This window comes from Rutidosis leptorrhynchoides, chromosome 4, assembly GCF_046630445.1.
Source record: "Rutidosis leptorrhynchoides isolate AG116_Rl617_1_P2 chromosome 4, CSIRO_AGI_Rlap_v1, whole genome shotgun sequence".
NCBI lineage: Eukaryota > Viridiplantae > Streptophyta > Magnoliopsida > Asterales > Asteraceae > Rutidosis > Rutidosis leptorrhynchoides.
The window spans coordinates 430,483,606-430,510,301 of record NC_092336.1 but is presented as its reverse complement, the minus strand read 5'-3'; the positions used below and the strand labels follow the sequence as shown (position 1 = coordinate 430,510,301).

The following is a 26,696-nucleotide window of genomic DNA, read 5'->3' as shown; positions in this document are numbered from 1 at the left end:
TGATATTGCTGAATATGTGAGCAAGTGTCTTACTTGTTTGCAAGTTAAGGCCGAGCATCAAAAGCTGTCTGGTTTACTGCAACAACCGGAAATTCCGCAATGGAAGTGGGAATGTATCACTATGGACTTTATTACTAAATTGCCCAAAACTTCTAGTGGCAATGATACTATATGGTTCATAGTAGATCGTCTTACTAAATCTGCTCATTTCTTACCGATCAAAGAAACTGACAAAATGGAGAAATTGTCGCAACTTTATATTAAGGAGATTGTCTCACGTCATGGAGTTCCCATTTCTATCATTTCTGATCGTGATAGCCGATTCACTTCCAGATTCTGGAAATCCTTACAAACTGCTCTTGGAACTCAACTCGACATGAGTACTGCTTATCATCCGCAAACCGATGGTCAAAGTGAACGAACCATTCAAACGTTGGAAGATATGCTTTGAAATGTCCCGTTCATATTGATTATAAACGTTCCATATTAATTGATTTCGTTGCGAGGTTTTGACCTCTATATGAGACGTTTTTCAAAGACTGCATTCATTTTTAAAACAACCATAACCTTTATTTTATCAATAAAGGTTTCAAAAGCATTACGTAGATTATCAAATAATGATAATCTAAAATATACTGTTTACACACGACCATTACATAATGGTTTACAATAGAAATATATTACATCGACATATATTTCTTGAATGCAATTTTTACATAATATCATACAAACATGGACTCCAAATTTTGTCCTTATTTTAGTATGCAACAGCGGAAGCTCTTAATATTCACCTGAGAATAAACATGCTTCAAACGTCAACAAAAATGTTGGTGAGTTATAGGTTTAACCTATATATATCAAATCGTAACAATAGACCACAAGATTTCATATTTCAATATACATCCCATACATAGAGATAAAAATCATTCATATGGTGAACACCTGGTAACTAACATTAACAAGCTGCATATATAAGAATATCCCCATCATTCCGGGACACCCTTCGGATATGATATAAATTTCGAAGTACTAAAGCATCCGGTACTTTGGATGGGGTTTGTTAGGCCCAATAGATCTATCTTTAGGATTCGCGTCAATTAGGGTGTCTGTTCCCTAATTCTTAGATTGCCAGACTTAAAAAAAGGGGGCATATTCGATTTCGATAATTCAACCATAGAATGTAGTTTCACGTACTTGTGTCTATTTTGTAAATCATTTATAAAACCTGCATGTATTCTCATCCCAAAAATATTAGATTTTAAAAGTGGGACTATAACTCACTTTCACAGATTTTTACTTCGTCGGGAAGTAAGACTTGGCCACTGGTCGATTCACGAACCTATAACAAATATGTACATATATATCAAAGTATATTCAAAATATATTTACAACACTTTTAATACATTTTGATGTTTTAAGTTTATTAAGTCAGCTGTCCTCGTTAGTAACCTACACCTAGTTGTCCAACGTTAGATGTACAGAAAAAAATTGATATATATTATCTTGAATCAATCCATGACCCAGTGTATACACGTCTCAGGCTAGATCACAACTCAAAGTATATAGATTTTTGGAATCAACCTCAACCCTGTAAAGCTAACTCCCACATTACTGCATATAGAGTGTATATGGTTGTTCCAAATAATATATACACATGGGTCGATATGATATGTCAAAACATTTGCATACGTGTATATGGTATCCCAAGATCACATAATATATTAGAATACATGTATAATACAATATAAGTTAGCTAGGATATGATTAATATAGATTTGTTACCAATTTTCACGTTACTACAACAAGAAAAATTATCCAATCTTGTTTTACCCATAACTTCTTCATTTTAAATCCGTTTTGAGTGAATCAAATTGCTATGGTTTCATATTGAACTATATTTTATGAATCTAAACAGAAAAAGTATAGGTTTATAGTCTGAAATATAAGTTACAAGTCGTTTTTGTAAAGGTAGTCATTTCAGTCGAAAGAACGACGTCTAGATGACCATTTTAGAAAACATACTTCCACTTTGAGTTTAACCATGATTTTTGGATATAGTTTCATGTTCATAATAAAAATCATTTTCCCAGAAGAACAACTTTTAAATCAAAGTTTATCATAGTTTTTAATTAACTAACCCAAAATAGCCCGCGGTGTTACTCCGACGGCGTAAATCCGATTTTACGGTGTTTTTCGTGTTTCCAGGTTTTAAATCATTAAGTTAGCATATCATATAGATATAGAACATGTGTTTAGTTGATTTTAAAAGTCAAGTTAGAAGGATTAACTTTTGTTTGCGAACAAGTTTAGAATTAACTAAACTATGTTCTAGTGATTACAAGTTTAAATCTTCGAATAAGATAGCATTATATGTATGAATCGAATGATGTTATGAACATCATTACTACCTCAATTTTTCTGGATAAAGCTACTGGAAATGAGAAAAATGGATCTAGCTTCAAAGGATCCTTGGATGGCTTGAAAGTTCTTGAAGCAGAATCATGACACGAAAACAGTTCAAGTAAGATTTTCACTCGAAATAAGATTGTTATAGTTATAGAAATTGAATCAAAGTTTGAATATGAGTATTACCTTGTATTAGAAAGATATCTTACTGTAAATAAGAAAGATTTCTTGAGGTTGGATGATCACTCTACAAGATTGGAAGTAAGCTAGCAAACTTGGAAGTATTCTTGATTTTATGAAACTAGAATTTGTAGAATTTATGAAGAACACTTATAACTTGAAGATAGAACTTGAGAGAGATCAATTAGATGAAGAAAGTTGAAGAATGAAAGTGTTTGTAGGTGTTTTTAGTCGTTGGTGTATGGATTAGATATAAAGGATATGTAATTTTGTTTTCATGTAAATAAGTCATGAATGATTACTCATATTTTTGTAATTTTATGAGATATTTCATGCTAGTTGCCAAATGATGGTTCCCAAATGTGTTAGGTGACTCACATGGACTGCTAAGAGCTGATCATTGGAGTGTATATACCAATAGTACATACATCTAAAAGCTGTGTATTGTACGAGTACGAATACTGGTGCATACGAGTAGAATTGTTGATGAAACTGAACGAGGATGTAATTGTAAGCATTTTTGTTAAGTAGAAGTATTTTGATAAGTGTCTTGAAGTCTTTAAAAAGTGTATGAATACATATTAAAACACTACATGTATATACATTTTAACTGAGTCGTTAAGTCATCGTTAGTCGTTACATGTAAGTGTTATTTTTGAAACCTTTAGGTTAACGATCTTGTTAAATGTTGTTAACCCAATGTTTATAATATCAAATGAGATTTTAAATTATTATATTATCATGATATTATGATGTACTAATATCTCTTAATATGATATATATACATTAAATGTCGTTACAACGATAATCGTTACATATATGTCTCGTTTCAAAATCATTAAGTTAATAGTCTTGTTTTTACATATGTAGTTCATTATTAATATACTTAATGATATATTTACTTATCATAATATCATGTTAACTATATATATATAACCATATATATGTCATCATATAGTTTTTACAAGTTTTAACGTTCGTGAATCACCGGTCAACTTAGGTGGTCAATTGTCTATATGAAACCTATTTCAATTAATCAAGTCTTAACAAGTTTAATTGCTTAATATGTTGGAAACACTTAATCATGTAAATAACAATTTCATTTAATATATATATAAACATGGAAAAGTTCGGGTCACTACAGTACCTACCAGTTAAATAAATTTCGTCCCGAAATTTTAAGCAGTTGGAGGTGTTGACGTATCTTCTGGAAATAAATGCGGGTATTTCTTCTTCATCTGATCTTCTCGTTCCCAGGTGAACTCGGGTCCTCTACGAGCATTCCATCGAACCTTAACAATTGGTATCTTGTTTTACTTAAGTCTTTTAACCTCACGATCCATTATTTCGACGGGTTCTTCGATGAATTGAAGTTTTTCGTTGATTTGGATTTCATCTAACGGAATAGTGAGATCTTCTTTAGCAAAACATTTCTTCAAATTCGAGACATGGAAAGTGTTATGTACAGCCACGAGTTGTTGAGGTAACTCAAGTCGGTAAGCTACTGGTCCGACACGATCAATAATCTTGAATGGTCTGATATACCTTGGATTTAATTTCCCTCGTTTACCAAATCGAACAACACCTTTCCAAGGTGCAACTTTAAGCATGACCATCTCTCCAATTTCAAATTCTATATCTTTTCTTTTAATGTCAGCGTAGCTCTTTTGTCGACTTTGGGCGGTTTTCAACCGTTGTTGAATTTGGATGATCTTCTCGGTAGTTTCTTGTATTATCTCCGGACCCGTAATCTGTCTATCCCCCACTTCACTCCAACAAATTGGATACCTGCACTTTCTACCATAAAGTGCTTCAAACGGCGCCATCTCAATGCTTGAATAGTAGCTGTTGTTGTAGGAAAATTCTGCTAACGATAGATGTCGATCCCAACTGTTTCCGAAATCAATAACACATGCTCGTAGCATGTCTTCAAGCGTTTGTATCGTCCTTTCGCTCTGCCCATTAGTTTGTGGATGATAGGCAGTACTCATGTCTAAACGAGTTCCTAATGCTTGCTGTAATGTCTGCCAGAATCTTGAAATAAATCTGCCATCCCTATCAGAGATAATAGAGATTGGTATTCCATGTCTGAAGACGACTTCCTTCAAATACAGTCGTGCTAACTTCTCCATCTTGTCATCTTCTCTTATTGGCAGGAAGTGTGCTGATTTGGTGAGACGATCAACTATTACCCAAATAGTATCAAACCACTTGCAGTCCTTGGCAATTTAGTGATGAAATCCATGGTAATGTTTTCCCATTTCTATTCCAGGATTTCGGGTTGTTGAAGTAGACCTGATGGTTTTTGATGCTCAGCTTTGACCTTAGAACACGTCAAACATTCTCCTACGTATTTAGCAACATCGGCTTTCATACCCGGCCACCAAAAATGTTTCTTGAGATCCTTGTACATCTTCCCCGTTCCAGGGTGTATTGAGTATCTGGTTTTATGAGCTTCTCTAAGTACCATTTCTCTCATATCTCCAAATTTTGGTACCCAAATCCTTTCAGCCCTATACCGGGTTCCGTTTTCCTGAATATTAAGATGCTTCTTCGATCCTTTGGGTATTTCATCCTTTAAATTTCCCTCTTTTAAAACTCCTTGTTGGGCCTCATTTATTTGAGTAGTAAGGTTATTGTGAATCATTATATTCATAGATTTTACTCGAATGGGTTCTCTGTCCTTCCTGCTCAAGGCGTCGGCTACCACATTTGCCTTTTCCGGGTGGTAACGAATCTCAAAGTCGTAATTATTCAATAATTCAATCCACCTACGCTGCCTCATATTCAGTTGTTTCTGATTAAATATGTGTTGAAGACTTTTGTGGTCGGTATATATAATACTTTTGACCCCATATAAGTAGTGCCTCCAAGTCTTTAATGCAAAAACAACCGCGCCTAATTCCAAATCATGCGTCGTATAATTTTGTTCGTGAATCTTCAGTTGTCTAGATGCATAAGCAATCACCTTCGTTCGTTGCATTAATACACAACCGAGACCTTGCTTTGATGCGTCACAATAAATCACAAAATCATCATTCCCTTCAGGCAATGACAATATAGGTACCGTAGTTAGCTTTTTCTTCAATAACTGAAACGCTTTTTCTTGTTCATCCTTCCATTCAAATTTCTTCCCTTTATGCGTTAATGCAGTCAAGGGTTTTGCTATTCTGGAAAAGTCTTGGATGAACCTTCTGTAGTAACCAGCTAGTCCTAAAAACTGGCATATGTGTTTCGGAGTTTTCGGGGTTTCCCACTTTTCAACAGTTTCTATCTTTGCCGGATCCACCTTAATACCTTCTTTGTTCACTATGTGACCGAGGAATTGAACTTCTTCCAACCAAAATGCACACTTTGAAAACTTAGCGTACAATTCTTCCTTCCTCAATACTTCTAACACCTTTCTCAAATGTTCACCATGTTCTTGGTCATTCTTTGAGTAAATAAGTATGTCATCAATGAAAACAATGACAAACTTGTCAAGGTATGGTCCACACACTCGGTTCATAAGGTCCATGAACACAGCTGGTGCATTAGTTAAACCAAATGGCATAACCATAAACTCGTAATGACCGTAACGTGTTCTGAAAGCAGTATTTGGAATATCATCTTCTTTCACCCGCATTTAATGATACCCGGAACGTAAGTCAATCTTTGAATAAACAGACGAACCTTGTAGTTGATCAAATAAGTCGTCGATTCTCGGTAGTGGGTAGCGGTTCTTGATGGTAAGTTTGTTCAACTCTCGGTAGTCGATACACAACCTGAATGTACCATCTTTCTTCTTGACAAATAAAACAGGAGCTCCCCACGGTGATGTGCTTGGTCGAATGAAACCATGCTCTAAAAGTTCTTGTAATTGGCTTTGCAGTTCTTTCATCTCGCTGGGTGCGAGTCTGTAAGGAGCACGAGCTATTGGTGCAGCTCCTGGTACAAGATCTATTTGAAATTCAACGGATCGATGTGGGGGTAATCCCGATAATTCTTTCGGAAATACATCGGGAAATTCTTTTGCGACGGGAACATCATTGATGCTCTTTTCTTCAGTTTGTACTTTCTCGACGTGTGCTAGAACAGCATAGCAACCTTTTCTTATTAGTTTTTGTGCCTTCAAATTACTAATAAGATGTAGCTTCGTGTTGCCCTTTTCTCCGTACACCATTAAGGGTTTTCCTTTTTCTCGTATAATGCGAATTTCATTTTTTAACAAACAATCTCTGCTTTCACTTCTTTCAACCAGTCCATACCGATTATGACATCAAAACTCCCTAACTCTACTGGTATCAAGTCAATCTTAAATGTTTCGCTAACCAGTTTAATTTCTCGATTCCGACATATATTATCTGCTGAAATTAATTTACCATTTGCTAATTTGAGTAAAAATTTACTATCCAAAGGTGTCAATGGACAACTTAATTTAGCACAAAAATCTCTACTCATATAGCTTCTATCCGCACCCAAATCAAATAAAACGTAAGAAGATTTATTGTCAATAAGAAACGTACCTGTAACAAGCTCCGGGTCTTCCTGTGCCTCTGCCGCATTAATATTGAAAACTCTTCTGCGGCCTTGTCCATTCGTGTTCTCCTGGTTCGGGCAATTTCTAATAATGTGGCCCGGTTTTCCACATTTATAACAAACTACATTGGCATAACTTGCTCCGACACTACTTGCTCCGCCATTACTCGTTCCGACACCATTTGTTCCTTTCGTTCTGTTAACCCCTGGTCCGTAGACCTCACACTTTGCCGCGCAATGACCATTTCTTTTACACTTGTTGCAAAATTTGGTGCAGAACCCCGAGTGATACTTTTCACACCTTTGGCATAGCTGCTTCTGATTGTTGTTGTTGTTGCGGTTATTATTGTTGTTGGGATGATTGTTGTAATTGTTGTTGTTGTTGTTGTTGTTGTTGTTGTTGTTGTTGTTGTTGGGCCGTTTGTTGTAGTTGCGATTGATGTTGCGATTGTTGCGATAGTTGTTACGATTATTGTTGTAATTACTGTTGTTGTATTGATGATTCTTATCACCGTTTTCCTCCCACTTTCTTTTGACTTGCTTCACATTGGCCTCTTCAGCAGTCTGTTCTTTAATTCTTTCTTCAATCTGGTTCACTAGTTTGTGAGCCATTCTACATGCCTGTTGTATGGAGGCGGGATTGTGTGAACTTATATCTTCTTGGATTCTTTCCGGTAATCCTTTCACAAACGCGTCGATCTTCTCTTCCTCATCTTCGAACGCTCCCGGACACAATAGGCATAATTCTGTGAATCATCTTTCGTACGTGGTAAAATCAAATCATTGGGTTCGTAACCCTCTAAGTTCTGTCTTGAGCTTATTGACCTCGGTTCTGGGACGGTACTTCTCGTTCATCAAGTGCTTGAATGCTGACCACGGTAGTGCGTAAGCATCATCTTGTCCCACTTGCTCTAGATAGATATTACACCATGTTAACGCAGAACCTGTGAAGGTATGCGTAGCGTACTTCACTTTGTCCTCTTCAGTACACTTACTTATGGCAAACACCGATTCGACCTTCTCGGTCCACCGTTTCAATCCTATCGGTCCTTCGGTTCCATCAAATTCCAAAGGTTTGCAGGCAGTGAATTCTTTGTAGGTGCATCCTACACGATTTCCTGTACTGCTAGATCCAAAGTTATTGTTGGTATGTAGCGCAGCCTGTACTGCGGCTATGTTTGAAGCAAGAAAGGCACAAAATTCCTCTTCGCTCATATTTAAGGTGTGTCAAGTAGTCGGTGCCATTTCCTTCAAAATAGTCAAATGAAACGAGTTAATCATATAGAATATCAAGAGTAGTCAATAGTATTTCGTAGCGTAATATGAACTTATTTATAAAAGCTCTTTTTTCATATTAGCGTTTTATACTCTTTAATTCGGGTAGTACCTACCCGTTAAGTTCATACTTAGTAGCTAACATACCATTTCAACAACTACAATTCTATATGAAAAACTAATCACAAAAAAAAAATATCATATTCAAACCTTTATACAATAACTTGCAAAATTATAATACCGCTTTTTTTTACATATAGCATGAAATATAGCACATAAAACTTTGATACAAAGTAGTTGCGAAGATAATTCTAGTTAATAAATAAGGCGTTCAGCAAAGGCAATAAAGACACGTAATTCATACGTCCAGAAACAAGTCATGCATTCTGGTTTTACTAATACCACTTCCCATCCTTGGTTTTGTGGAACATAACCGTTGTGACCGATAGTAAGACAATGTGGTGTAACGTCGTCAAAAGGATGAAGGTTACGTAATGACCAACAGTCTCGTAATAACCTAAAAACCTCATTTCTTACCCCAATTACCGACTCCGTTACTTGTGGGAACGTTTTGTTTAATAGTTGTAGCCCGATGTTCTTGTTCTCACTTTGGTGAGAAGCGAACATTACTAACTCGTAAGCATAACATGCTTATTTATGTTGCATGTTAGCCGCTTTTTCTAAATCACGAAGTCCTATATTCGGATATATTGAGTCAAAATAATTTCTTAACCCGTTGCGTAAAATAGCATTTGGGTTCCCCGCAATATATGCATTAAAGTAAACACATCGTAACTTATGGATTTCCCAATGTGATATCCCCCATCTTTCGAACGAAAGCCTTTTATAAATCAAGGCATTCTTGGAACGTTCTTCGAATGTCTTACAAACTGATCTCGCCTTAAATAGTTGTGCCGAAGAATTCTGACCGACTCTAGACAAGATTTCATCAATCATGTCTCCGGGTAGGTCTCTTAAAATATTGGGTTGTCTATCCATTTTGTGTTTTTATACTGTAAAATAGACAAGAGTTAGATTCATAAAAACAAATACTTATTAATACAAGCAATTTTTACATATATCATAAAGCATAAGCACACTATATTACATATATTACACCACACGAATACAACTATCTTATTCCGACTCGCTCGTTTCTTCTTCTTCGGTTTTGGTTCGTTTTGCCAAGTTTCTAGGGATATATGATGTTCCCCTAATACGAGCCATCATTTTCCACATTGGTTTAGAAAAACCTGGTGGTTTAGAGGTTCCCGGGTTATTGTCACAACTTAAGAAATACGGGTGTTGATGATACATATAAAGTTCATCGGGTTTGGAATCAAATTTCTCTATTTTTATGCCCTTTCCCTTATTGTTCTCTTTTGCCTTATTAAATTGTGTTGGGGTAATTTCTATAACATCATCGGAATCCTTGTCGAGATCCGATTCATCGGAGAATTGGTAATCCTCTCAATACTTTGTTTCCTTGGCGGAAACACCATTGACCATAATTAACTTTGGTCGGTTGGTTGAGGATTTTCTTCTACTTAACCGTTTTATTATTTCCTCCACTGGTTCTATTTCTTCTTCCGGTTCCGAATCTTCTTCCGGTTCCGATTCTTCTTCCGGTTCCGACTCTTCTTCCGGTTCCTCTTCAGGAACTTGTGAATCAGTCCACGAATCATTCCAATTTACATTTGACTCTTCATTATTATTAGGTGAGTCAATGAGACTTGTTCTAGAGGTAGACATCTATCACATAATATCAAACGCGTTAAGAGATTAATATATCACATAATATTCACATGTTAAAAATATATAGTTTCCAACAAAATTTGTTAAGCAATCATTTTTCAAGTAAACACGGTCGAAGTCCAGACTCACTAATGCATCCTAACAAACTCGATAAGACACACTAATGCAAAATTCTGGTTCTCTAAGACCAACGCTCTGATACCAACTGAAATGTCCCGTTCATATTGATTATAAACGTTCCATATTAATTGATTTCGTTGCGAGGTTTTGACCTCTATATGAGACGTTTTTCAAAGACTGCATTCATTTTTAAAACAACCATAACCTTTATTTTATCAATAAAGGTTTCAAAAGTATTACGTAGATTATCAAATAATGATAATCTAAAATATACTGTTTACACATGACCATTACTTAATGGTTTACAATAGAAATATATTACATCGACATATATTTCATGAATGCAGTTTTTACATAATATCATACAAACATGGACTCCAAATCTTATCCTTATTTTAGTATGCAACAGCAGAAGCTCTTAATATTCACCTGAGAATAAACATGCTTTAAACGTCAAAAAAAATGTTGGTGAGTTATAGGTTTAACCTATATATATCAAATCGTAACAATAGACCACAAGATTTCATATTTCAATATACATCCCATACATAGAGATAAAAATCATTCATATGGTGAACACCTGGTAACCGACATTAACAAGCTGCATATATAAGAATATCCCCATCATTCCGGGACACCCTTCGGATATGATATAAATTTCGAAGTACTAAAGCATTCGATACTTTGGATGCGGTTTGTTAGGCCCAATAGATCTATCTTTAGGATTCGCGTCAATTAGAGTGTCTGTTCCCTAATTCTTAGATTACCAGACTTAATAAAAAGGGGCATATTCGATTTTGATAATTCAACCATAGAATGTAGTTTCACGTACTTGTGTCTATTTTGTAAATCATTTATAAAACCTGCATGTATTCTCATCCCAAAAATATTAGATTTTAAAAGTGGGACTATAACTCACTTTCACAGATTTTTACTTCGTCGGGAAGTAAGACTTGGCCACTGGTCGATTCACGAACCTATAACAAATATGTACATATATATCAAAGTATATTCAAAATATATTTACAACACTTTTAATACATTTTGATGTTTTAAGTTTATTAAGTCAGCTGTCCTCGTTAGTAACCTACAACTAGTTGTCCAACGTTAGATGTACAGAAAAAAATTGATATATATTATCTTGAATCAATCCACGACCCAGTGTATACACGTCTCAGGCTAGATCACAACTCAAAGTATATATATTTTTGGAATCAACCTCAACCCTGTATAGCTAACTCCCACATTACTGCATATAGAGTGTCTATGGTTGTTCCAAATAATATATACACATGGGTCGATACGATATGTCAAAACATTTGCATACGTGTCTATGGTATCCCAAGATTACATAATATATTAGAATACATGTATAATACAATATAAGTTAGCTAGGATATGATTAATATAGATTTGTTACCAATTTTCACGTTGCTACAACAAGAAAAATTATCCAATCTTGTTTTACCCATAACTTCTTCATTTTAAATCCGTTTTGAGTGAATAAAATTGCTATGGTTTCATATTGAACTCTATTTTTTGAATCTAAACAGAAAAAGTATAGGTTTATAGTCGGAAATATAAGTTACAAGTCGTTTTTGTAAAGGTAGTCATTTCAGTCGAAAGAACGACGTCTAGATGACCATTTTAGAAAACATACTTCCACTTTGAGTTTAACCATGATTTTTGGATATAGTTTCATGTTCATAAGAAAAATCATTTTCCCAAAAGAATAACTTTTAAGTCAAAGTTTATCATAGTTTTTAATTAACTAACCCAAAACAGCCCGCGGTGTTACTACGACGGCGTAAATCCGGTTTTACGGTGTTTTTCGTGTTTTCAGGTTTTAAATCATTAAGTTAGCATATCATATAGATATAGAACATGTGTTTAGTTGATTTTAAAAGTCAATTTAGAAGGATTAACTTTTGTTTGCGAACAAGTTTAGAATTAACTAAACTATGTTCTAGTGATTACAAGTTTAAACCTTCGAATAAGATAACTTTATATGTATGAATCGAATGATGTTATGAACATCATTACCATATCAAGTTTTCTGGATAAAGCTACTGGAAATGAGAAAAATGGATCTAGCTTCAAAGGATCCTTGGATGGCTTGAAAGTTCTTGAAGCAGAATCATGACACGAAAACAGTTCAAGTAAGATTTTCACTCGAAATAAGATTGTTATAGTTATAGAAATTGAATCAAAGTTTGAATATGAGTATTACCTTGTATTAGAAAGATATCTTACTGTAAATAAGAAAGATTTCTTGAGGTTGGATGATCACTCTACAAGATTGGAAGTAAGCTAGCAAACTTGGAAGTATTCTTGATTTTATGAAACTAGAACTTGTAGAATTTATGAAGAACACTTAGAACTTGAAGATAGAACTTGAGAGATATCAATTAGATGAAGAAAATTGAAGAATGAAAGTGTTTGTAGGTGTTTTTGGTCGTTGGTGTATGGATTAGATATAAAGAATATGTAATTTTGTTTTCATGTAAATAAGTCATGAATGATTACTCATATTTTTGTAATTTTATGAGATATTTCATGCTAGTTTCCAAATGATGGTTCCCACATGTTTTAGGTGACTCACATGGGCTGCTAAGAGCTGATCATTGGAGTGTATATACCAATAGTACATATGTCTAAAAGCTGTGTATTGTACGAGTACGAATACTGGTGCATACGAGTAGAATTGTTGATGAAACTGAACGAGGATGTAATTGTAAGCATTTTTGTTAAGTAGAAGTATTTTGATAAGTGTCTTGAAGTCTTTCAAAAGTGTATGAATACATATTAAAACACTACATGTATATACATTTTAACTGAGTCGTTAAGTCATCGTTAGTCGTTACATGTAAGTGTTGTTTTGAAACCTTTAGGTTAACGATCTTGTTAAATGTTGTTAACCCAATGTTTATAATATCAAATGAGATTTTAAATTATTATATTATCATGATATTATGATGTACGAATATCTCTTAATATGATATATATACATTAAATGTCGTTACAACGATAATCGTTACATATATGTCTCGTTTCAAAATCATTAAGTTAGTAGTCTTGTTTTTACATATGTAGTTCATTATTAATATACTTAATGATATATTTACTTATCATAATATCATGTTAACTATATACATAACCATATATATGTCATCATATAGTTTTTACAAGTTTTAACGTTCGTGAATCACCGGTCAACTTGGGTGGTCAATTGTCTATATGAAACCTATTTCAATTAATCAAGTCTTAACAAGTTTCATTTCTTAATATGTTGGAAACACTTAATCATGTAAATAACAATTTCATTTAATATATATATATATAAACATGGAAAAGTTCGGGTCACTACATGCTTCGCGCTTGTGTTATCGACTTCGGCAAAGGCTGGGATAGACATTTGCCTTTGGTTGAATTCTCTTACAATAATAGTTACCACTCAAGTATTAAGGCTGCACCTTTTGAGGCCTTATACGGGCGAAAATGTAGATCCCCACTGTGCTGGGATGAATTAGAGGACAGACAGTTAACTGATCCTGAAATCATACACGAGACAACCGAAAAGATAGTTCAGATTAAAAAAACGAATAGAAACTGCCCGCAGCCTACAGATGAGCTATGCTAATAAAGGTCGGAAAGAATTGGAATTCCAAGTTGGTGACAAAGTAATGTTGAAAGTATCCCCTTTGAAAGGCGTCGTTCGTTTTGGTAAACGAAGCAAACTAAGTTCGCGTTTTGTTGGACCCTTCAAGATTACTGAAAGAATCGAACCCGTGGCTTATCGATTAGAACTACCTGCTGAACTTAGCAGTATACACGACGTATTTCATGTCTCAAATCTTAAAAAGTGTCTCGCTGATGACACTCTCATTATCCCTTTGGATGACATTCGTATTGATGATAAAATGCACTTTATAGAGGAACCCGTAGAGGTCATGGACCGATCTGATAAATGCTTGAAACAAAGCACCATACCTATTTTATCCGTTGGAATTCACGACGTGGCCCCGAGTATACCTGGGAACGTGAAGATCAGATGAAACTAAAATATCCCCATCTCTTCTCAACCGCTGACGCATCCGAGAAGTTTACCTAAAACTTCGGGACGAAGTTTTTATTAACGGGGAGGTACTATAACAACCCTCACTTTTCGATTTCTAAATTTACTAATTTGACCCTAAGATTTACTACCTGATTATACGTACTTGTTGTTTAAGGGTTGATATATATACAATTTAATTAACATAGACCGAATAATTACACGCTTAAATAAATAATATGATTATCGTAAATATAAGTTATATTATATTAACTTATATATTGTAACATAATTTTATAAGGTATATAAAATGTAATACTTTTACTACATAGTAAATGTGATATATAATTAATTATATAATAAATGCAACTATATAAAAGTGTAATAATATTTATAAAACTATAAAGTAATATTATAATTAAATTAAAAATCATATTTATTAATAATATATATATAAATAACGAATATATTAATATTTTTATATTAAATTCGTATTTAATAATTAACTAAAAAAATAGTTGATAAAAGTTTTTAGAAAAACATAAACCAAGTATTTGAAAATAATATATATATATATATATATATATATATATATATATATATATATATATATATATATATATATATATATATATATATATATATATATATCTACTCTTAATAAATAAATACAAAGATACAAACAACTTTTTTTTATTCTAATTTCTAGATCTACTTTTAATAAACAAATAAAAAGATAAAAATACTTTTCCTTATTTTAATTTGTAACCTGCCAAAATGACTAGACATATATACTTTTTATTTTTTTAAACCCCATTTGCAAATTAATTAGGAATTCTTTTTATTCTTTATCCATCTTTTTCCAACTATAAATACAAGGCTCTAGTTACAAATTTTTTTGCACCCATTTGAACATTTTCTTCTCTAAAACTTGAAGATATTTTGAGGTAAATTTTCTCTCCATTTTTCTTATTTATTTCCAATTTTTTATATTTTAATTTTAATTTTTATTTTTCAGTCGAAACTAGTAACACAAACAAATTTTGTTTAAAATAATCTATAACATAATTAAATACAAAACTTTTCATGACAATTATCAACATGAAGTTTATGATCTATAAAAATTAGTTTTCCAGATTAATAAGTGGATTTTGTATTTTTAAAAATTAATTTTATTTTTATTATTCCAGCCGCTATTTTTTTATTTTAATAAATATATAATGATTAATTTGTAGATGATAATTATTAATAAGTATTATGAGATATGAGAAAAATATTTTTTCGAATGTATATCATATTTTTATATTATAAATAATTAAAACTGTTTATTAAATATATATACATAATCGGCATATAAATAAAAATTAAGATAAATTAGGAAAAAGGTTAAATAAATTATGAAACTATTTTTCTAGTAAAATAGAATATTAAAGTTAATTTATTGGATCAATACATATTATATAAAAATTAAATTCGAATTATGTATTATTTATATGTAAAAATAAGGTAAAATTTGTAATAAATAGTTTAAACAATGATAAAAATATATATATAATTTTTCTGAGATTATAAAACTTATATAAACAAGCAAAAATTATAAAAACTAAATTTTTTAGTGGAATTATATTTTTTCTTATTTAAGCTAATTTACAATTTAAAAATAAAAATAAATACAAATTAAATAAAAAACGTAATGGGAATAATTTTATAAAATTTTTATATGTTTATTGTGATATTTAGGTACTGAAAAAAAAATATAAAATATAAATTTCTATTCATTTATCTATTTTTTTATATTTTAGATACTAATCGATTAAGTAAAATCATAATTAAAGCATAAAGATTAGTTTTAATGTATAAAACATTTTTTTATAATTTTGTACATATTATCTACTAATTTGAAGTCAATAAAATATTAATTAGAATTATTAGATGATTTATTTATATATAAATTTGAATTTAGATAATTTATATATATAAATTTTGATATATATAATAAATATAAGATTTATATTAATCAAATAATATTATATAAATTTAAGATATATATATATATATATATATATATATATATATATATATATATATATATATATATATATATATATATATATATATATATATATAAGACATAATTATTACATATTTAAACCTATCTACATAATTAAACTTATAATACTTTGTTATAAGCTTAATTTTAAAATAAATTAATAATGATAATACATTAATAATATTAAATATATTCAAACTTAATATAATATATATTTACTGTATAAGTAAATTATATCAATGTGTCGTATTTCTATACGCACATAACGTGGAGGTTATAATTAAAGATAACGTACAAAGACTACAAACATCACCGCTACTTGTGGCCTAGGGTGATCCTTGTTACCATTATGGGACGCTTGTGGATCTCGAATGCCAAGACTTAGATTCTGGTCAAGAGATCCTGGGCCGCTCGGTAACAATAGATCATTCGAGTGACTTGCATGTTAGCAACGAAGTTTGGGTGAGATTGTACAACATCTTTGTTAAAAATTATAACCCGAACTTCTTAAACTAGAAGCTTACTATAAGTGGAATTCCATAAATAGTAAGTTTCCAAAAATAGAAACTTTTGAGAAATAGGAACTTTTCTTGAAAACCGTCACTGTTAATATAGTTACTATATTAATAAACATACTCTATGTCAGTTAGACATTTACTGACCGAACGTTATATCTCTAGGTTGATATCCCGGTCACTTACTTGCTTTACTTTCCTCTCTTGCGTGGAATACTTCAATTGCTATTTAAGGTGATTTTCATAGCCCCACTTTTATTGTTTATTGAACTGTTTATAACTTTTGGGGTGAGACACATGCTTGCTTTATAACTGTTTACGTTTAGACACAAGTACTCAAATGTTATTATGCTGTCATGCTTTGATTCATGCAAATCCTCACCGTAATATCGTCAATTGCTGCGTATAAAAGGCAAACTTAATTATTGTGAATATGCCTATTGAGAGTAACGTCTCTAACCATTTGACCGTTGGTCTTTGGTTACATAATAATGATTCAACGACACTGAATAACAAAGTGTCACGAGGTAACTTTTGTTTAGTCGCGATATTACAAACTTCAGCAACACTTTTAGATTGATATGTTTGGTATCAATCAACTTTAAACTAAATCCTGTGGTCTAATACATATTATATAAACCAATGAATTTCACTCAACCTTTTTGGTTGACACTTTAAGCATGTTTTGTCTCAGGTGACGAATAAGATGATTACCATGACTGCTACTTGATGAATTGAATGCTGCTGCATGGAGTCTTCATTTCATTACATTTACTTTGCATTTTAAAACTATTACTATTTCAGTTTGGATTTGATGTAAACACTCTTAATGCTTCCGCTATTTTATTAATAAAGGTTTATTTCAAAACGTCTCATATAGAGTCGTTCTCGTTATACAATTGCTTGATTTGATATAATTAGTCACAAATATCCCCGGCCCTATTGGGGGTGTGACAACATTAACCAGCTCGAGGAATTAGCAGGTGACCCCATGTGGTTTAAGCCGGGAAGTAGAATTATCGTTACCACAAGAGATAAGGAAGTTCTTAATGTACCCGGAGTGAAGTTAATTATTCTTGATGTCGACCTGTTATCGAAAAAGGAAGCAATTTCCCTTTTCAGTCGGTATGCATTTGGGAGAAACATTCCAAATCAAGGTTATGAGAAACTATCAGAAAAAGTTGTACATTATGCTGCAGGTCTTCCTCTAACGATAAGGGTTTTGGATTCGTTTCTTCACGGTAAGGATAACGATGAATGGATAGATGTGTTGAAACGGTTAAAAACAGTTACGTTGGAGGAAACTCTTGAAAAACTGGAAATAAACTATACAGGTTTAAAAGATGGTGTCAAGAAAATATATATACATTTAGAAGATGACGTCGAAGAAATAATAGTTAATGTCGAAGAAAAACTAGATAATTTAGAAGATGGCATCAAATCTTATGGGATCAGAGCATTTAAAGAATTCAAACCTTTTGGGATGAGTTATAATAACATCATTTCCCTTTGTATTTCGCCTATAAATTGAGTCCATATCACATGTAATAATAGTACCTATTAATTAAGATCATTGCAAATTCATTCCATCTATCAATTCCAACATCAAGAGCCTTGGAGACATAGTATCGTGGATTGAAACAAAAATTGAAAAATATATTGGCCATTGACCGGGTTATTCAGGATCAAGTGTGTTCGTAAGGGTGAAGATAACTAACTCATCTTCGTTTGTTAGGATTCAACGTAGATACACGCGAAAATTTGATCCCAACATTTTTCTGAGAGATTTTCGAAACATAAAGGGACTTAAATTTCTTCATGTGCTGGGCTAACACTATATTACAACATAACACACAAATACATATGCATCAAATATATAGAGATACAAAGATGGGCTGAGCCCATTATACAAGACCATATGAGCTGGGCTAATACTATATTACAGCATAATATACAAATACAGATGCTAACATAAAGGTGTGAATTTGTTAACTCTTCATGTCACATGTAACTTCTTTAAGTTGCAAAAGTAGTTGTTTTTAAGGGTGGCAAGCTCGACCCATTTGTTATGTGTGGGTTAATTTGGGTTATGTTTTATGTGTAATGGATCAAAAATGTAAAATAGAAAAGATTAGCTTGAAGTGAATCAGAATGGTTTAAAGTGGTCTAAGAAGTTAAAACTTGACCAACATGGTTTAAAGATTAGTTTTATGGAGTCTGACTAGAAGGTGCGCATAATGCGCAATTCACCCGGTACCAGGTCTCGCGCTTGGGGGACTTGATTACCCTAGGTTTTACCTTCTATGGGGGAGCCAATGTGCTCGTTCATAGGAGGGTTTCCTCGCTTACTCAAAAAACATTACCAAATTTTTCATTCCAATTGTTTTATGTAATTATATTTGACACACTAACCAAGGGCGAATCTAGCTTTGGGTACGGGCAGTGTTGTAAATCTCCCGGGATCTCCCCGAGATCTCGTTTTTAGAAGGAAACCGAGACGAGATGTTCATCTCCCGAGATTTCTCGGTCAACGGGGTCAAACTTAGAAAAAGCCACGATTTCTCGGATTTTCTTGCTAATTTGTAAGATTTTCTTGTAAAATTCGTAATTTCTAAGATTTTCTTGCTCATTTCTCGAATATTTTTGTAAAATCTCGTAAAAACGTATATAAATATACATATATTTATGTTTTTATGTATATTTTTATTAAAAAAACCTATAAAGTCAACGTAAGTCAACGTCCGAGATCTCCCCGAGATTATTCCGAGATGCCGAGATCTCCCTAAAAAAGTCCAAACGAGATCTCCCGATATCCGAGTTCTCCAACCTTGGGTACGGGGTTTCGTGACATTACTCGTTTGGTATATATATATATTTTTTTTTTTACAATTTATTCTTCAAATTATATAGGATACCATTAAATTAAGTACATCACTTCATATATTTGTGGGATTTATAGTTTGTTTGATGTAAACAGCCACTAAAATATCTTTAAAATATAATTTGTTTTGGAAAAAAAATTCGGAACCCCTTTGAGTTTGAATACTAGATTCGCCACTGACACATGTTACAAAAAAAAAGTTACAAATCTTGGACGATAAGTATCTTGGGTCAACTTGAGTCGTCTAATGGTACCATGCCAATTTACCAATTTTACAAATCTTGATTGTTTTATATGGACTGATAGCTCATAAAGTTGCATCTATTGTTGCTCACACCTCACTTGTAACACTTACTCATACTAGTTTTATGGAGTATCCGTGTTTCATGGCATATATACTATACTAAGAGTATGTTTATTAGATTACGTCTACACTTATTTATACACTCAAAAATAGACATTTGCGAGGTGTCATCGGTCCATTGCCCTAAAAAACTTGAAATTCTTTGACATGGCTATTCTAAAATCAATGCTAACTATGCATGGTTTACTTCATAACACAAAATAACTTCAAATCATGAACATGCCATTAAAAGTTAGAAAGAGTATTTGGAAATTTGGAGCAAAACATTAGATTTTTATTTGATGAATTAGCAGCATTATTGTTGCTGCAACCAAATCTACTGTCTAAAAGGTAACCTAGTTGATGGCAGATATACCATAGTAAGGGCACATGAAATAAACATTGGTTTTTACTTTTTACCATAGAAAGGAAAGCTTGTAAAGGAAAGTAATTACTACGATGGTCCTGTGATCTTAGTTAAATTACGTCTCTAATCCCTAACTCTTAAAATTTTATGCTTCGTCCCTGTGGTTTTAAGTCCAAACGGAGGTGGTCCCTGTGGTCTTGGTTAAATTATGTCGCTAGTCCCTAACTCTTAAAAATTATATGCTTCGTCTTGTGATTTTAAGTTCAAACGGCGGAGGTCCTTTTTTAAACTTCCGTCAAACGTATCTGTTACATGGAAGCACGTGATGATCACATGATGTCTAAAAAGGTAATTTAAACACGTACTCTTTGGCTCTTAAACACTATATACCGAATAAAATCCCAAACGTCATTTTCTAGGGTTCCATTGTTACTTATCGAGTTGCACTCGATACAAGCTTTATGGTTCAGTTCGGTTAAGGTTTATTCAATTCAACGATCTTTAAGGCAATTAATCCGTTACGATGAGGTGTTATTGTGGAAGTCATGCCATTATTCGAACGTCTTCGATGAGGTGTATTGTTGTTTGTAATCACCTCGAATACGTTGAAGTGCTTTCTGTTTTGCATAATATGCCTTCTGATTACTCACTTTGACTGCATACTTTTCCTCTAACTCTTATTTTAATGCTTGTGTTAGTATGTCTGGATTGCCCTCAATTTGTTGCATAATCTTCTTTGCCAAATAAACAGATGAACATTGCTTGATCACTTATGTTTATCACAATATGTTTTAATCTTCCATGTTTCACCAACTTGTAACTTGCTAACGTGTAACACCCAAGGACATTTGAATCTTCCATGTTTCACCAACTTGTACATGTTTCCAAACCACCGCCGTTTGGACTTAAAACCACATGGGCGAAGCATTTAATTTTTAAGAGTTATGGACTAGCGACGTAATATAACCAAGACCACAGGGACCACCGCCGTTTGGACTTAAAACCACAGGGACGAAGCATATAATTTTCAAGAGTTAGGGACTAGCGACGTAATTTAATCAAGACCACAGGGACCACCACCGTTTGGACTTAAAACCACATGGACGAAGCACATATATTTTAAGAGTTACGGACTAGCGACGTAATTTGACCAAGACAACAGGGACCATCAGTGTAATTAACTAAAAAAAAAACTAAAGTAGTCTCCTTTTGATTAAATCTTAAAAGTCCGCATTTTGTAAACACGTAAACGGATAATGTTTTCCCCGTTGATGCTACCCAGAGAAGAGGAGTATTTATAATCAGAGATATACACAGCTTAACCGATCGGTGACCTTTTTCAACCACTAGGCTATCTTGGTGATTATATATATATGCATTAATTTAGTTCTTGAACTTATGAGTATATCAATATGCTTTTTTTGGACATTAGTTTGGATCACCTAGGAGGACTAAATCACTCACGCGTTCATCTCCCGTAGTTGCATAACCCACCCCCAATTACTGCTCTGGAGGAAACCCGGACCAATCCGAAGGCATGGCCGGTAAAAACCTCCCTTTCCGTTGCCCGGCAGTTGTATGTTCGACTTTTCTTGAAAAGATTAGAAGCAATAGTTGTGTTGGGAACCCAGTAATATAGATCTTCATTCATCTTAAATCATGATACCGCGTTGCATCCTAAATTGTTTCACAGTTTGTCGGGGTTAGTACAGAATTAGGTAACACCTCAACATACATCCAAAGATGATATCACTTTTTGTCCATTTAAAGAAGAAAGTAAGAATGAAAAGCACAAATATTGTTCACATGTCTCTGTCTTATATCATTATTATTAAGAGACCTTTTTGTAGACTCTTCTAAAATGGCCCTCTAAATATGTTTATGCTGCTACATTGAACAGACACTCAATTATGGTGGACCTCTGCATACGTCGTCTGTGCTTCCATAAACGAGTATCTGGTTCTCACTAAAAACACGTTTACATCGACATGTGTAAAGAAGATTGTTCGATAATCACATGAAATGGTCTCCACGGTGGTTGATTCATGGGCCAGAACCTAACGTTGTGCGATCGTGTATTTATCCGAGTTTTTTTTTGCAATTATTGTATAGTTTTAAACTAGTAGACTTTCATCTAGGGGTTATGTCAGTTTCACAAAATGGTCTGAGTCATTCGACACCTTGAGCACTTGCTGATGATGTGTTTTTAGAACATGAAGTGCAGTGCAATGTGCTATGTACTTTCTTTACTGGACATTGTATAAGTTTTTACCTGCAAAAAGATGATAAAGCTAGGAACTTTATTAGATTTAATCTTTAACTGTAAACTTATTCAAACAGAACTCGCATAAAGGCGGCATAGCAGTTTGACTAACTTAGCATTTCAAATTACCAAATTTCTTTCATTAGACAATGATTACACTAATTAAGTTGGGAAAACATGCTTACCAATAACTTTATTTTTGGGTATATGGTAAATGATTTCAGCTATTTCAACTGCTTTTTACAAGTAGTTTGAATCATGTCAAAAAGACAAAAGTTTCTTGTGGTCTAAATGATTCCTTTTACCTTTGTTTTCTTTGACTTAAAGCCAAAGGGTGGTTATAATATACTGTTGTGTTTTTTATGTCACACCCTATGCCATGCATGTCAGACAGAATTGAGTAATAGAGACTTAATCATAGTTTTTGAGTTGCATAATTCACTTCAATTTGTGCTTTTAGTACATGAAGAAAAACAGGTTAAACGCAAAACAGTTGAACTAATTGTAAGAATATTCTTTTATGCAGCAATTTGAAGATCCAAAATAAAAGGTGATTCTTTTGCCACTCTTTTAGTCTGCCCCTAAAATAGGTCCCACTGTGTCTTTATTCGTCATCAACAAGTCTTTGGGATTTATTAAGGCATGTTACTCTTAGCATTTTCGAAAGATTTGCACGTATTTTTAGGCATTGCTGACTAAAATCATGCTGTGATTTGTCTTTCACAATCATGGATATACCTTTTATAGTTTATAAATTAATAAAGTGAAAGTGTGTGAAAGAATCAAGAAGTACCTCATCTTGAAGCAATTAGTACCATAATTATAACCACCATGGTAAGTTTTATGCTTTCATTTACTCCCTCAGTCCCTAAATTATTGTCCATTATTCCATTTTGGGATGTCCCAAATTAATTGTCTACTTCCATAAATAGAAAGGAAAGGAGATATTTCATTGGTGGATCTGGAGAGAGAAGATATTTCATTGGTGGAGAAATAAAGTTAGTGGGATTTCCTAAAACTGTGTGTTTTTTGTCTGGGGACAATTAATCTGGGACGGAGGGAGTACATCATTAATTGATATAATATCTTTATCTCCATTTTTATTGTCCTGGACCGTTCAACGGACCCACCTAAAGATAGCAAAAGAATGTAGGATAGTTTTAGCTCAATAACATGTTTAACATATAAGTTCATACATTTATTTCTTTTCATATCCGATGTGGGACACAATTAATCGGTTAGCTCTAACAATCACCCTTTAATCGATTGTATATGCACCTGTATCATATTGTATCATATAAGACCTTCTTTATCGCGCCCGTGCTGGAGCTGAAGTGCACCCAACACGCCGCTAGCACGCGGCGTGCTGGGGGAGAGGGGCTAGCGTGTTGGATGTCAACACGGAGAAGGTGCACGCGTGTTAGACACAAAATGGCGACGTGTAGCTATCTGGTTGGTGGATGGTTTTGAAAATTGAATTACAACGGATAGTTTCTGTAAATTGCTGCAACGGTTATAAATTATATAAATATAAAACTTAAATAAATATTAAATAAATTATATATGAAAGTCGCACTCGAAGCCACAAAATGGACACTCTCACAAAGGCGGAACTTATGAAAGCCGCACTCGAAGCTACAAAATGAATTTCGTCCTTGGACATTAATAACATACAAAACCCGAAGGAAAGGAAACATTGCATGAAGATGAAGAACTTGCTCGAAGAGTACGACGACTTAATTCAATTGTTGGATGAGGATGAGGACAAGTAGTTTTAATATTTATATTATTGTATTTTTCAATTTTTAGGACTTTTTAAAAATAAAATAAGTTTATGTCTTTTTAATTATTACAATTTTTTATTTTAGGACTTTTTTATTAAATGTAATCGTCTTATTAATTTTTATTTTAGTGTGTTTTATTAAATTAATTTGTATTTATAATTAGAATATAATAATATAACTAATTAAATAAAATTAAAATTAAAATAAAGAAAAATGAAAAAGAAATAAAAAAATACCCACCCCTATCCATCAACATGTCACTCAGCACGCCACACATTATTTACCAGTTTACCAGCACGCATTATTTACCATGTTGATGGATAAGGCGTCACTATCCTCACAAATGACCATTTTTCTTGTAGTGGTTGTTTGGCATGAAACGGCTAATCCCGAACACTTTCATTCTGATACCATTTGTAGGATCGTTTCAAGCCAAACAACCACTACAAGAAAAATGGTCATTTGTGAGGATAGTGACGCCTTATTATTTGATAACTAATACTGCTATTTAGTTAACATTAAAAAAGGTTATCGTTAAATTTTGTCACTAATTTTGGTAGTGAACATTTCCAATATATAAGCCCATGAATCCTTTAGTACTCAAAAATCAATTAATAATGGAGGTAGGTTCCATAAACTTATAAGCATAATTTATTTCTTTTCATATTTGATGTGGGACACAATTAGCCAATTAGCTCCGACAACAAAAAGATATATGCATCAATATCTCATAAACCAATAAGGATTTGAGCTCTATATGACAAGAAATCACTCAAGAAATGGTCTGTGATTTCTTATCCCTTCATAGTAGGAAAGTTAGTGGTTATACTTGGCAGACTTTCCATAGCTAAAGGCCCAATTGGACATACTCATTTGTTGATTGTACCTTCTATTTAAAAAACTTCATTTCTAAAAAGCATAACTCACCACTTAGAGAATGCTAAACTGGTATCTTTTGTGTTCTTTAGCTCAATTGATAGTGTATATTTTATGTTCAATTGCATGAATCCTAAGAGGATGTTAAACCATAAAAAGGTTATGGATTTTTTTAGGTAATTATAGAACTCTCATGCAAGCCAACTTTGTTGACCTAAGAAGTTGCAGCTTAGGAGAATTAAAACTGAAAACACCTTTACAAAATCTTAATACTTCACCTCCTTGGGGTGTTCTATGTTTTAAATGTAAAATGATTACTGTAATATGCATGTGAGCCAACTGCTTTTAGTTTTATGATAAGTTTTATTTGTTTTTTGTTTCAAAAAATAGTCAAAGAGAGGAATTGTAGACACATTGTGAAAGATGAGACATTAAGTAGCTTCCTAAAGAGGGACAGGATCAATAAAAGTGGACATTTTTGGGTCCCAAACATCTAGTCACAAACCACCATATTTTCTTTGAAAATTTTAGTTGCGTTTATATGATATTGTTTAGGTCTCAAAAACATTTGAATAAGTTAAGATTTTTTGTATATAGAATTTATAGAATATGTGTGAATAGTGTTCATGTAAATGTATGTATACATAGAGAGGGACATGGAACTTTAAGTTGTTTGTCACATTGCTAGAAAATACACTTTCGGTGACGAACGTTTGTAAGTTAGCAGAATAAGAACCCCACTTTGACTAACATAAATGACCGACTCTAGAGTAACTTACCACCTTAATAATAATTTTAAAAACGTACAAATTAATTAATACTTACAAGATTATCATTATGATTTGAATAATCTTGATTAAACTTCTGTTAGCTATATTTTAAACACAAGTGAATGACCCTCAAAGTCTACGCATGGCAAGTACTTTACTCCTGTCGACAATCGTTCTAAAGGAATTTTCTTTAAAAAAAAAATGATGTGTTGGGTTAGGTTAAGGTCTTTGTAACAAAAACATCTCTTAGACCACTGCCTATGCAGTGGCCATCCTCCATACTCACCGACCCATCCTGGCTCCGTCCTAGCCTCATGTCTTGCGCATCACGAGCGTCTTTGTGTTTATATGTGGACATGTGTTCCCGATTATTTTTACGTGCATATCTTTTTATATTTCGATAATGAACCAGAATGACTTTTCAGGCCCAATTCCCGTTAAGTACATAATAAATGTATATGGGTAAATGTGACCCGAAAAAAATTAGTCTTGGGATCACGATAGACATGGTTTAGTCTTGAGTTAGTTCTTCAGTTTTA

The 26,696-nt window shown here is 33.0% G+C and overlaps 1 pseudogene; it reads left to right on the top strand.

The window, feature by feature from the left end:
• Positions 1–18,404, top strand: part of LOC139842093 (TMV resistance protein N-like) — a 283,902-nt pseudogene extending 265,498 nt beyond the window's left edge.
• Positions 18,405–26,696: the final 8,292 nt, after the last annotated feature.